This window comes from Protopterus annectens, chromosome 7.part0 (assembly GCF_019279795.1).
Source record: "Protopterus annectens isolate FY-2018-M chromosome 7.part0, PAN1.0, whole genome shotgun sequence".
NCBI classification, from domain to species: domain Eukaryota; kingdom Metazoa; phylum Chordata; order Ceratodontiformes; family Protopteridae; genus Protopterus; species Protopterus annectens.
In genome coordinates this window covers 1012197741-1012211871 of record NC_056739.1, presented here as the reverse complement: position 1 = coordinate 1012211871, position 14131 = coordinate 1012197741, and positions in this window count along the sequence as shown.

The following is a 14131-nucleotide window of genomic DNA, read 5'->3' as shown; positions in this document are numbered from 1 at the left end:
TTTCTCCACTTTCCTATCTCCCCATTTTCTTTTCTTTCAAAGAAATGAGCATGGGGGTTAGTGGGAGTAAGCACTTTTAAGCAGTAGTTAGCGGGTTTGCGCAAGTGTGTGCCTGTGTGCACTTAGCTAAGCATCACGCAAACCCGTGCAAACCCGCTTACAACTGCTTAAAAGTGCCTTAGTCACTCTGTATGTCAAGGCCCTTGTTCTGCTCAGCAGCAAAATAAAACAACTCTGTCAGCCTCGAACCCCAGACCTTGTACACACTAGACTGCATGAAGTACCACTAAGCCATGGCAAACATACAGCAAATTGGTGCAGAAATAAATATATCATGCATCAGAATGAGTGAATGTAAAGGACAAATAGGAATGCCATAACACAAATCCTGTTCTGTGGACCTTTTTACCAGCAGTTCTTGTGAAATTGCATTACATGACTGTGAAAAGAGAACCAGCCATTCTAGCAGGAAATAATGTTACAGCAGCACTTTACAACCCCCACACAGTATCATAGCAGTACAAACACTAGCATATCTGATTAGGGCAGAGGCCATACTTCCCAACTGTGACTAATTTTCAGGCATGTCCCTGATTTTGAGACAGGTTTTAGCTGTGTCCCTCTGAAACCCTCTGAAAGGTACTGACGTTAGGCAGAAAGGTGGGGAATTACACTTAATGAATAATGACAATAAGTAAGAGTTAGACACTGCTTTTACTTCAGGAAATGTGTATTAATCCATATGCTCTGGTTCTCTCAAAGTCTCAACTTAATGGCACTAATATTTTAAATGTGTACCTCACTTCTACCTACATTTCCCTGAGTCTGTTCAAATATGTACCTGAGTGTTTGAGAGGCCTGGCAGAGGCAGAAGCACACAGGCATATCAGCTATTCTGCTGTTACACACTGTGCAAATAGCTTTTTAAGAAGTTCCAGAAGCATACCCTTATGTAGGAGTACAGCACTGAAATACCAAGGGATGTAGCCATGTACTGGTAGCAACCAACTGTGACAATGCCATTGTTCCAGTGCTGAAAAGAATGGTGTGTTGCACAGACAAAGAATAACAGGCTAACCTCTGGCTACCATCTGGATAGGTCCACAGTTGGGAGCTACGCAGACATACTACTTGCCTTGGCAAACTAACAGTGTACACAGTAACCCTTTAAGTCTAGCTAGATAAAATTCACACATTAATACATAATGCTCTCTGTCCTTCTGCACCCCTATCCAAATGTACAATACACCTGTGTGTTCAGGGTCCACTAATGATGTAGGTAGGCATACTCAGTACTGAAATTTGTCCAGTTCTTTGAGCAACCTGTGCTAATGTCAACACTAAAAAAGCACAAACTGTTCAAAAGTGAGTAAATTAATATTCACAGTATAGCATTTCACAAACAGTTCATGTGCCAAATAAATACATCTCAATAACTACTTTTGTATGGCAGTTAATTGTATAAGTAGAAAGGAAACTACATACTCCCATGTATCTTGTGTTAGCATTTGTAGGGGTGAGTACAATTCTACACTGACAACTGTGTAGTGGAAGTGGCAACATTCAGGTCTGAGTACAACATTTAAATCACTGGCTACATCCTAGCTTTAGATATAAGAACTATACCAACATGCTGACTTACACAACGGTGTCCACAGCAAACAAGCATGGGCCCCACTTTGGAAAGCTGAAAGGGCTACGCCTACCTGACATAGCAATTTATAGCAATGGGTTGCTATGACAGTGAGTACTGCTATTGCCACACATCAGGCTGCATGTAATTACCAAATGGTGGTCACCAATTGGTGCAAAGGCCATCACATGCACATGTGCAGATACCTATAAAAGCAGGCTGTACTTGCTGGCCACACATGCAATCATCCCATTGCAGATGCTGAGAGAGAGAGACAGAGACAGAGACAGAGAGAAAGAGACACCCCCCCACCCACACCAGAGAAAAAAAAAAATCCAAAGACACACCAAACTGAAAACTATGAACACATACAAAGGAAAGGTATGTAACAGATATGTATTTACTGGCATGTAGTAGATGTATTTGAAGGCTACTCTACATGCTTTGAAACATCAATATGTGGCAGCAGTATGTATCTATGCACAGATGCCCTGCATAACTACTGCCATGGACAAATCAGTGTGTAGCTGTGTGCAGTGGGACATAACTGTGGTATATGTAGCTCAGCATTAAATGTCAAACATCTGAACCATGTTAACTGTGGTCTGTACAGTAGTGTGGACAATGGCTGTTTGGGGGAGTAACGCATACAGCTAAATAACCATGAATGTGACAGAGTAACACATGCATGATAGTCATATCAACGTGTAGCTTAGCATTGGTAACTGGTGTACCAGGCTAATATGCTAATCTAGCATTTGCAGCTATGTATACACCCTCTAATATTACTGTGTGCTCACACGTGACACCTGTTCATGTTGCAGCAAGGCCCAACAGGTCAGCTGTGAGGTCCAGGGACTTACAAAAGTGTGGACCTTGTGTGTGTATGGCACACACATATGGAGAGATATATCTCAGTCACATATATTAGCATCTGTACATGTGCATAGAGCAAGGGACATATTGCAACTGTTTCTGAAGGGAGGTCATATATATGTTGGTGAAGGTTGTTATGTGCATATAATTATGTAGGTAGTAGTGTGTGGCAAACAAGACAGCATACAGTGCTGGTATATGACATGTGGTGGTTAAATGCTGTGGGTGTGATTTGTTAGGTTTGCAGTGTTGCAGCCAGTGAGGCCTGCTAAAGCCACATGGGCTGAGAACACCTTCAATGAATTTGGCACAAGACTGTGCAATATCATTACATAACTGTATATCTCACATACTTCGCATAATTGATATTCCCACCATGAAAGCTGTACTGTATATGTGCCTATATGTGTATGTATATATATATATATATATATATATATATATATATATATATATATATATATATATGTACACCAATGGATGTTTATATATATATGTATGTGTGTGTATATATATATATATATATATATATATATATATATATATATATATATATATATATATATATATATATCTAGAGAGAGAGAGAGAGAGAGTCATATTTACTGCGACAGATGCCTGGTGACAAAGCCATGGCCTCAAGCTCAATGTCGAAAATTCATTGGCATCCCTTTTGCTAAAAACTCTGTACCCATGAACTACCACATAGGTGGCAGTCGACTTAACACCGAAAGTGTGATAAGAGACCATGGGACACAGGTGGACAGTTGTCTCCCCCTTGATAATCACAGTGCCACACTAGTCATGTAATCTGTCTACATGGCACACCTCATCACAAAAGCTGTGTCATCCAGGGAAAAAGAGGTCAGTGTTCCCCTCTACTCATCAATCACAAAACCCATTATAGAGTACAATGCCCCTTCTGGTATGTACCTCGCAAGACATCTACGGCAACTGGAAAGGCCACAGACATACCTCACAAAGAGTATTAATATCCGCAAGCAGATGCCCTATGCAGACCGTCTCACAAAACAACAGCTAGACTGTGTCACATACTGCCAACCCAGAGGTGACCTCTGCCTAACATACAAAGCTATGTCAAACCCAGAGCTGTTGGACATGCTCCACGTAAACAGATCATAATCCCTACGAGCTACACGCTCTAGGGACCTAAACCTTGTCACCTCAATAAACAGAACATGCTGGAGGGATGGATTCCTATCTCAGAGACATCCCATACTCTGGAACAAACTACCTATCAATAGCAAACAAAGCTCCTCAGTAGCACTCGTCATGAATAGTCTTGATGATTGGATGGGAGATAGGAAATACACCCCGGGAATCACCTCTGTGGCTCTGCTTGACAGGGGCACATGAAATTAAATTACTTGGGTGTCAAAGGACAGGGTACCATCTGGCTAGGCTTCTATAGACCCTAGTGTCAATAGCCTATTACCTACCTATGAACCAATACACACCCACATGTACTTGTTGCAATAATTGCTATGTGAGGTTGACTGAGTGTGATGGTGAATGTGTTGGTGAATGTGTCACAGTTGTGTATATGTGGGATAGCTTAGTGGCAAACTCTTTCTGTCATGTCGGGTTGCCGTAAAAAAACATTTTTGTTAAAAAACGTTCAGGGTTTTTAACTGAGTTTGGATTCTTGTTTATGACAAGGGCTACGCTGTGAGGATTTTACCTTGGCGAAAACATTTTGTTAAATAAAAGTTCGTTCAGGTTTTAACTGGAGTTTGGATTCTGTTGACAAGGGAACTCGCTACGCTGTTACCTTACCTCTGGTATTATGTGCCCTAGCTCTGATCCCAGCAAAAGATGTGTATGCTATTGCTAGCCAGAAAAAGCAGTATGGCATATGGTCTGACGTAGTCCCTTGGTGCTAACTGGGGTGTGCCATTGGAGGATAAAGCAGTACATGTATGCTCATTGATTGGTACTGCTGGTGAATCCAATTCCTGTATGAACTGTAGTACTACCTGAAGCTGTAGGCCTAAACAGCACAGTATGGTGTATGTCCACATTGCTTGGAAACACTGTTCTGTGTGTTCCCTGCAGTCCTCACAGATTACATACCTGAGGCATAAGGGTTTGTAATTATTGACACACAGTACTGTATGGTACACATGTAAACCTCATCTGGGTTGCCATACCTCTATGTCCTGTATGTATGTCTGATGTGTGTGTGGGTATGCCTGTAACATGCCCTTGGTCATATGTGTGTTACAGGATATAAGTGCGTATCTAGCAACATGTACAGTCTAGTACAGCAGTATGCCACCTATATTCATGAATGTGCACATATTTTAGGCAGGGGTTTTCCATCAACAACTAGTGTGGTATACTGGTAATACTGTAACTGGACTTTACAATCATTGCAATGGATTACATATTCCCTTATGCTTTAGCTTGATATATACCTCCTGTGGCCAGGTGGTGCATTGTGTCGCATACAATGTGCCATGTACTGTTGCATAGTCTTATATAGTGGTTTCTCTTTGTTGCTGTGCAGAAAATGTTTTAATATATAGAGCGTGTCAGGCACTGTCAGGCAGTTGTGGGTTGAGCACTGATATGTGGTATTGAAAGTGTGTATCCACTGACAGACAATAGTTTGCTATTTATGGCAGTTCAGTGATATCTGTACTGTAGAATGTTACGTGTGCCACATGACTTGCTCACACATATTGTTTCATTGTCTTCCAGGGTCATGGTCCACCATCGCAACCCTACCTATAGTCATGCAGAGGATGAAATTCTAAGCACCAGTCTCATCCAAAACTACAACCTGCTGTTCTCAAGAACCAGCCAGGACCAGCATGAGAAGACTGCGCTGTGGCAAGATGTTGTCCATAGGATAAATGAAATAGGCATGCATAACCGGACATATGAGAAGGTACGCCATCACTGCAGTGATTTACTTAGACATGTCCGGCAGAGTGTGTCTGATGTCCGTAGGCAACAGCTTGCCACAGGTGGTGGGGTTAACACCCATCCCCCCCTCACCAGAGTGGAGGAGCTGCTCCTGAGCCTGTGGGCTCCCGGCCAACAACAACAACAGCACACATGTATCATCATGGAGGCTGGAGCCCCCCCAGCAAGTTTACATGGAGCGGCAGGAAACACGGCATATCTGTAGACTACTGTGACTTCTATTGTTAGATAATGCATATGTGAGATGTGTACTGTGCAGTTAGAAGATGTGGAGCCTGTGACTGTCAACCGTTGTGCTATTGTAAGATTGCAAACCCACAGTAGCAATGCCACAGTTGTTGCCACTGACAAACTGTTTCATATCCTTGTTGGTCCCTCTGGTGTGACAGCAAGGCAGCAGACCCATACTGATGTGTGTGTTCTACATTTAATATTGCAAATAAAATGTGCATGTCATAGGTGAGGTGTAGGCCATGCACACATGTAACACACCTATGCATAATGCATGCTGTGCATGTTTGCTGGGAGACTATGCACATCTCAATAACGTGAGTGGCTACCTCAAACACATGCAATACACAGAGCATCCCAAACAATTGTGGCTACACTATAGTGGACATTGGATAGGCAGTCGATACACATGCACACAACATACACAACTTCATCATATGCAGTACATGTTAATATGCTACACATGGCTTATTCAGACACATGCTGTAAGGTCACACTCCAGTATCCCAATTGTCATTCACACAGTACACATAATATACCTGAGGGGTAGAGGCCTATCATGGGGCAGTGTGACACTCTTCAACACACAACACGTTCATGTTAGGCAATGCTCCCTATTGGGCACCTTACAAACCCATGTAACAACTGTCTGTGAAATGGTGAATGTAGCCATGGTACTGTGGTTCAGGTACAGCATGATAGGTGCTGGTGTGGCACACAATAGTAGCCTTGAGTGATCACATGATGCTGTAGGATGATGGCTCATGGTACTACACGCCATCCAGTTACAGTAACCACAGTACTACACATAGCATTCATTGCTATACACCTCAATGTTGTGTGTGTGCAAACATATGCACCTATACACAATATGCATAGCAATCACCATTTGCACAACATGACACATATATGTCTTGTAATGCTATTGAGTGTATAGGTCACATGACACACATTGGGTATGTGTGATGTTTAATGTTGCAGTTGTGTTGTAGCATGCCATGTCATGGCTGGCACTGGCATGTCCACAATATGTTCTACACTCACCATAACTACTGTACAATGTCTGTGTTGAGCAATTGTATTCCATCAGGTATACACACACCACTCATCCTCTGTGTATACATAGCATGCATGAGCTAAACCTGTGTCCACAATAATCTTCTAAAGACACAGACTCTAATCAGTAATGGGTAACTATGTGACACACAGTTAAACATCCAGCCATGGTATGTATACATTTGAGTGATGGTGCACAGCACATTGAAGAGCTTGTAATACTTGCACAACAATGTTGTGTCCATGTACACATTGCATTCCAGGGTGAGGTCAATCACTGAACAACAACACACATGCATCAAAGCCATATGTATGTTATTAGCAAGGACTGTCTACACTCGCACTGCATGCTGTTGAGCAACACACATCCTGCATGCTGACACGTGTGATCTGACTGTTTGTCTTGTGATACTGTACCCCACCATCAACTGCTATTGAGTATGTTCTGGATTGCTGGTGGTGTGTGTGTGTGTGTGTGTGTGTGTGTGTGTGTGTGTGTGTGTGTGTGTGTGTGTGTGTGTGTGTGTGTCTCTGCTTTAGTGAGGAGTGTATTTGTGTGCATGTGAGCATGTGTGCATGTGTGCATGTGTTCATGTGTGCATGTGTGCATGTGTGCATTTGTTCATGTGTGCATTTTTGCATGTGTACTGGCATTATGTACAGGTCAAAAAGTGTGTTTCCTGTCTTCCTGTCACAGGTGCTGAGGTTGGGCTGGTTCACTGGAGCGGGGAACCTGATGTCACTGACACAAAAAGTGATAATGAGGATAGGTGTGTTGAGGCACAGGCATGTTTGGCAGGGTCTGTTGTTGGGCCACCAATCGACAGTACACAGCTGTCCACCCCATCCATGCACACATTCATACTGCCAATACATCCATCATCACCAACACTCTTAGCTGAGGGACAGTGTACAGTCAGCAATGGCCAGGACAGTGTGGTACCTATCGCACATGCATCCGGACACAGAAGCCAAACCCAGAGGTCTGGAACGGTACCACATAGGCAGATGTCCAGGGGTTCTCGTCGGAGCACTGCTGGTCATCATGCCCCTGGCAGATGTGCCAAAGGTCTTACAACCTCACACATGTTCCAGACTGTCATGGAGGCACAGGCACATATGGAACAGTACACCAGACAGGGACTAAGTGCACAGAGGGCACATAACACTGCTTTAAATGACAGTATCCATGACCTAGCAGGTGCCATCTGTAATTACACTGAGGTCACTGATAGACACTGGGGTGAGACATTAGATGTCCTCCGCAATGTCATGTCCATATGTCAGGACAGTGCGGGACGGTTGAGACGTCAATGTGGACGTATGCCAGCAACATCAGCAGCTGGCAGTTCCCACGGATGTCCCTCAAGTCACATCCGCTCCCGTAGTGCCAGTACCAGCCCCAGCAATGTTAGGGGTGGGCTGTCCATAGACCGTCCTAGAAGAGCATGTGCATGTGGCTCTGGACAGTCCCAGCAGGGACCTGGGCCCAGTGTACATATGTCTACCTCTGAGGATAGTACTCAGTCTGGCTTAGTACCTGATACTGTCAGTTAACCCTTGCCAGGCACAGGTACCACATCCGTGGTCAGAGATGGTGATCTGTAAAGCCTGGCAGGTACAATCTGTGGCTGTCCCACAAATCCCTGTATATGGCAGCCACTTGGTGGAACTGTGTGCATGCAGACACACACACACATAAACCAGACACCTAGGGCTAACACATACCTGCACACATTACATCAACATTGGCCCATACCAGTACTCTTGGCCCTCACACACACACACACACACACACACACACACACACACACACACACACACACACACACACACATGTCAATTGTATGGCTCAATGTAGGCCTCTGGCAAAGCAACAACACACTCTGTGCATATGATGAAACCTGTGCCACCTCCTGTCATCTGTAACATTGATGCAGGAACAGGCTAACATGGTGCTGATGCACAAGGTGACTTTATAGCAGTATAGCAATGTTAGCATGTTGTCAGTAGTAAAGTGTAATGATATCCTTGAAGGCATGATGCATTAAAGCTATGATTGTCAGTGTAGTATTGTTTACACCAGTGTTAATCCCAATAGTGTATTGTCTGCCCACTTGGCTGATGTGTGTAGTATTGGCAGCATGTGTTAGAGAGTGGACAGTATGTGTGGGATGTGTGCAGCACAGGTTTGCAGGTATACATTTGTGAACATGGTGGAGGTGCACTGTCTGTATGTACGTGCATAGTGGACACATAGGCAGGGTGACATGCCCTGTATTACACAGTGTTAACACTCCATAGTTTCTATTGGTGGCCAGTATGCATTGTACTACACACATTTTGGAATTTGGGTACACATGTGTGTATAACATGATTTGACACTGTGCTGTGGGTGATACTGTTACTATCTGTCATTGGTTTGCATTCTGGTAGTATACATAACCTCAACAGCCTGACCATAAACAATCATTGGATGATGACTTGACAACTGACACACAGATGTAGGACACACAGTAACATTTGTACCCTTCAGGAACTATACTATGCCAGTAACCAGTGGTGTTCACCTGCACCCATTCCTGGGACCACTCCTGATTGCCATATAGCTCATTTAGGTACAAGCAAACACAGTACGGATATGTCTGTCCACATCTGGAAATGCATACTGTGGCCTATAATGCATTCTCCAGATGACACACACACATCCTCCACAAGGGTATCATACAGACAGATACCTGTTGTCAAACCCATGCTGTAAAGCTATAAGCCAACTAAAGCATGGCCATCCACCTTTACAAAACATAGTATCCCCACAGTACCACATAGGTAGTAGCCCCCAACATGTTGACAGGTACGATGTGTACATACAGCCAAGTGTTACATCATCTCTCCTTTGGTAGTCACATTTCCAAAAATATTTTGAAATCCCTCAGTGAACCACGTAAGCAATAAGGGGTCTGCATGCATATCCACAAAGGTTGTTGTGCACCTGTAATGAATAGCCATCATTGACAGACTTTGCTGCATTTTAACTGGTCTGAAATATACCTCAGGCATAAATCCTCACTCACACTATTGAATAGAAACTGTAATGAGTGTGTGTGACACGGATGACCTGGGCCAGGGATCACTGCAGTGGCTGGGATTGTCACAAGCATACAGATGTGACCTAAGGTCTGGAAAGTGGCAGCACACTCTGGCAAAGATAACAGATGTGTTCATGGAGAAAGCAGGGTTCCCACCTATGAAATAATTGAGGTCACATGTACGTATATGTCTTTGCCACACAGCAACCTGATGTGCAATGCACATACTGTTGTCATTGTTATATGTCATACAGTTGTAAAAGCAAAACCCACAATACAGTGGCTAACTGTGTCACACACACACTCACCAAGTGCAGGATTCAAACCCCTACCTAACTACTTAATGATACTAGAGCAGTACGCATTTACACAACGTGCTATACACATTACTGGGAGCTCTCTTTCCACAGGTATATTTGTAGGATGGTGACATCATCAGACTTGACAAAGTGGGTTACATTAGGTGACATTAGGTGGTCTGCATAGAGGGAATTTGTAGACACTTTGACAATGTGATTATCAAAGGAGTGTTTACTATCTACCTGGGTCCCTAGGGCCATAATTACATTCTCTGTACATATTGGATTACCACCTGTGTGGTAATTTGTGTGCACTTTGTTTTATCCAAAAGGGATAACTATGCATTCTTTAGCATTCTGCTTGAGGGCATTGTTTTGACACCAGGTATCTGTCTCTGTAAGACCCTTCTGTAGGATGTTTGTGTCAGCCGTGGAGTCGATTATGGACCACAGTTAGCAGTCATCTGCAAACTTGTTCAGACATACTCCTCCCATGCTTGCATGTACCTCTGAGCAGTATCTATTGAACAGGTGGGGTCCCAGGACAATACCTGTGGGATGCCATTTGTGACTGGTTTAGAGTCGGACATGGCACCCACACCTCTGAACATGTGTGTTTGATCTGTGAACCAGTTGGCCACCCATCCTGTGACATAGCTGTTAACGTTCAAGCTGGTAAGCTTGTCCATGATGCCAGAGTGGGGAATGGTGTCAAAAGGCCTTAGTGAGGTCCAGGTGGGCTGTGTGGACTACTTTCACCTCCATCTATGTCCTTGGTAACTGTTTCAAATAAGTCAACTAGGTTTAGGAGCCAGGATCTACTTTTAAGAAAGCCAAGTTGGTTAGAGTCCAGTGTCTGGAGGTCCCCAATGTCTCTGTTTATGGGTTCCATGATAATTTGCTCCATAGCTTTGCAGACCAGGCTGAGTAGGCCTATAGGGCAATGGTTTCCTGGTTCTGTTGTGGCACCCCCTTTGTGGAGCTGGATGACTGTTGCTGTATGGCATTCTTTGAGTACATAGCCTGCGGTAAGGTTGAGTCTGGACAGTGAATGTAGGTGAGAGTGTAGTTCCTTTTGGGGCTGGTGTAAGTCACAGCCTGGGACACCATCCAGTCTCATTGATGCTGTCTTCTTAGCTTTGGAGAGGACTGTTTTTACCTGCATGTCCATGAAGTTTGGTGCTCTGCATTCTTCTGGGATGTGGACAATGTAAGTTGGTTCAGTGTATCTTTTTACCATTTTGCAGTAGCTGACATCACTTTTGAGAGTTGCCAACTAAATGTTTGTTATAGCTAATGAAGGATTTGTGGCTGTTATTCTTACATTCCTTGGCAATTTTTCTTTAGAAACTGGCCTTGGATTATTTTATGAGTGATCATTGTTTCTTCCTAATAATGATCAGTGATGCCTTTCCTTATGTGAAGTTTGCTCTATCATCTGTTCGTTCTCTCCTTCTGTTATATAACTTATTTATGTTCGACAACCACCAGATTGGTTTACTATTTTGGAGGAGTGCATCTTGGTTTTATTTGGCATGACTCAATCCATGCATCCCTGTAGATGCTCATAGAATGCACTTGTAAATGATTCTGCAGATTGTATAGCATTATCCTATAGCAAGGGTGCTTTTGAACTTTCCACTTTGGTCTTGAGAAGTGTGCTGTTTGCTTTAGTATCTTTCTTCACAGTGGTTTCCTTGACTGTGGGGGGTGTGCTGTGGATGTCCAGTGTGATTACTTTATGATCTGATATTACCAGCAAGGGGTTTATCTCTGTTGTGGAACACTGGTACCCCATGTTGGTGATGATCAGGTCCAGTATGTTGTCACCTCTAGTGGGCATGGTGACCAGCTGTTCCAGAGTGTTTGAGTTTTTAAACTCTAGGAAGCATTGGGCAAAGGACGTTGTACACGAGTAATTCTCCCAGTCAGTGTTTTGGTAGCTGTAATCTCCTCATATAATGGTGTTTGGTAGGACCTTTATATTTTCCACTGTTCTCAGGAATACTGAGTGAGGTTCCTGAGACAAGGTAGGTGATCTGTAGCAGGCTACAATCTGATAAGCAGCTTTGCCCAATGTTAGCTGCACTTGCAAGGTCTCCAAGGCCTCATGCTGTGCCACTAACCTGAAGGTGTGGGTATCCATAAGGTAAATGGATACACCACTTCCTTTTGTATTTCACTCTGGGTTTGAGGCCCGAAGATCAGAGGGATTGTGAGTGTTTTATGTGGAGCATGTTCAACAGCTCTGTGTTTGACATAGCTTTGTATGTTAGGCAGAGATCACCTCTGAGTAGGCGATATGTGAGAGAGTACAGCTGGAGCATTTTGAGACGGTCTGTGTATGGCATGTATTTCAGGCTGCTAATGCTATTTGTGAGGCATTTCTACAGGCTTTCTAGTTGTTGTAGATGTCTTGTGAGGTACATAGCAAAAGGGGCATTGTACTCTATTATGGATCTAGAACTGAAGAAATGTAGAAACCACCACGAAAGTAAAAAGTAAAAAGAATTTATTGTGGACCAACAAACGAGCGCTTTCACGCAATATAAATTGCGCTTCCTCAGGTTACTATTTATTCAGGTTATTATGGATCTAGTGAGTGATGAGTATAGGGGAACAATGTCGTCTTCTATTCTGCATGAGACACCTTTTGTGATGACGTGTGCCACGTAGAAGGATTTCTTGACTACTGCAGGGATGTGATTATCACAGGTGTGTCCACTGTCCACCTGTGACCCAAGGTCTCTTATTACACTTTCAGTGTTAAGTATACTACCGCCTATGTTGTGGTTCATGGCTACAGAGTTTTTACCAAAGGGGATGACAATGCACTTTTTGGCATTGAGCTTGAGGCCATGGCTTTCACACCAGGCACCTGTCTCAGTAAGACCCTTTTGTAGGATGTCCACATCTTCAGTAGTTTCGATTATGGCTCCTAGTTTGCAGTCATCGGGAAACTTCATTAGCCACAGACCTTCCATGTTAAAGTTTACTTCAGGGAAGTAGATACCAGAGAGGAAAGGACCCAGGACGGAACCCTGTGGTACTGCACTTGTCTCTGGTCCAATGTCGTACTTGGAGTCTACTACTTTCACAGTGTGTGTTCTGTCAGTTAGCCAGTTGGCAACCCATCTTGTGACATAGCGATTTATACCTAGTTTAGTGGGTTTATGTATAATTCAAGAGTGGGGGATGGTGTTGAAAACCATGGCAAGATCTGCATAGGCTGTGTGAACCACCTTACCCTTGTCTACTGTTCTGGTGACTGCTTCAATGACGTCTATCAGGTTTAGGAGACATGATCTGCCTTTTACAAACCCAACATGGTTGTGGTCCAGAGTTTGGAGATTACCAATGTCTTTTTTTATAAGTTATATGATGATACATTCCATGGTCTTGCAGAGCAGGCTCATCAGGCTAGTGGGGCGCTAGTTCCTGGGGTCCATGGTGGCTCCACTCTTGTGTAGTGGGTAACCATCACTGTGTGCCATTCAGCAAGCACAAAGCCAAAGGTGAGGCTATGACTGAACATGGTACATCGGTGTGGTGCCTGTACATTCTGTAGTTTGTGTAGAACACAGCCTGGGTATGTTATCTGGTCCCATGGATGCTGTGTTCCTGGCTTTGCAGAGTGTTTTTTACCTGTGCAGCCTGGATGACAGCAACTTTGCAGTCTTCCATTATAGAAAAGTGCTCTTTCATGGGTGAGAGGGGGGTAAAGTTAGCACTGATCCTATCTGCCAGGATGTTGGCAATATCAGTTGGGTCTGTATATTTAGTGCCATTGTGCTGTAACTCAGCAGATCTGAGTGTTGCCATTGAGATTCTTGACATAGCTATAGAATGCTTTGTGGTTGTCTTTAGAATCAGTGTCGATTTTGTTTTCATAACTAGCTTTGGAGGATTTTATCATGAATCACAGCTTCTTGCTGATGTGGACCATGGAGCTCCTCCCCTCATGGGATTTTACCCTCTTTTGCAATAGTACCTTC